The following is a 1,275-nucleotide window of genomic DNA, read 5'->3' on the forward strand; positions in this document are numbered from 1 at the left end:
GTGTGAGGGGAGTTTGGGGGAGAATGGATACATGTGTGTGTGTGTGTGTGTGTGTGTGTGTGTGTGTGTGGCTGAATCTCTTCACTGTTCACCTGAAACTCCAATATGAAATTAAAAGTTAAAAAAAAAAAAGAATGGATTAACTACAAGGTCCTATTGTATAGCACAGGGAATTATATTCAATATTCTGTAGCAAACCATAACAGAAAAGAAAAAAAATTCAACCTATTACAAATCGTAATAGATTTGAGGCTGTCAAGAGTGACTTTTCAGTAATGAAGTGTTACAGTAACTCGATTATTATTTTGGTAACCAGCTTGATACTATGTATGCTAAATAAAGAACTAAAAAAATCTTTTAATGCCCTCAGGGACCTCCTTGGTGGTCCAGTGGTTAAGAATCCACCTGCCCACCAGAGAGGAGTTTAGGGGAGCATGGACACAGGTGTATGTGTGGCTGAGTCTGCTTGCTGCCCACCTGAAACTCACAACATTGTTAATCAGCTATACTCCAACAGAAAATAGAATAGAAAAGAATCCACCATGCAAGGAACACGGGTTCCATGCCTGGTCCAGGAAGATCCCACATGCTGCGGAGCAACTGAGCCCCAGTGCCTGGAGCCTGTGCTCCCCAACAAGAGAAACCACCACAGTGAGTAGCCCCCACTCGCCACAACTAGAGAAAGCCCGTGTGCAGCAACAAAGACCCAGCACAGCCAAAAATAAAGTTTCTTTTAAAATGCTATCAATTGGTTCCCCTGTCCTGTTGCTCAAGTCAAGATATCTCCACATATGTATCCAGGTTCCATTAACCACCACCTCCTGTTGACACAGGTCCCCTCCCCCCAAATAAAACCCACATGGCCCAACCTCACTTGCGAGTAGGTCTGGCACATCACTATGCCCAGGTTCGGCAGTGTGGTGTGGCAGCTTCTGGGACTTTACTTGAAAGAAAGCTGGAGCTCGCCTTTTGCAGTCCATCACCCCATCCTCCAATCTATTTCCTAAAACAGGGATCTGCCATCTGCAACCACAAGGATGAGAGCAACTCCCAGAGGGTAAGGAGCAATAACGTGCAAGAAGCTTGTTCCATAAACACCCCTAGCCCCTCACCAGCCCTGGACCTCTATATGACAGAGAAAGAAACGTCTCTCCTGTTTAAGCCCCCAAACAAACAGATATACTTTCTCAGTTGTCATGTAGATGGAACCGGGTGCCCTGGACTTGGGTATTCCAAGCAGAGGAGCATTTCTCACAGCCAGCAGCCTTCATAAAT

The sequence above is a fragment of the Muntiacus reevesi genome, chromosome 1, assembly GCF_963930625.1.
Source record: "Muntiacus reevesi chromosome 1, mMunRee1.1, whole genome shotgun sequence".
Taxonomy (NCBI): Eukaryota; Metazoa; Chordata; class Mammalia; order Artiodactyla; family Cervidae; genus Muntiacus; species Muntiacus reevesi.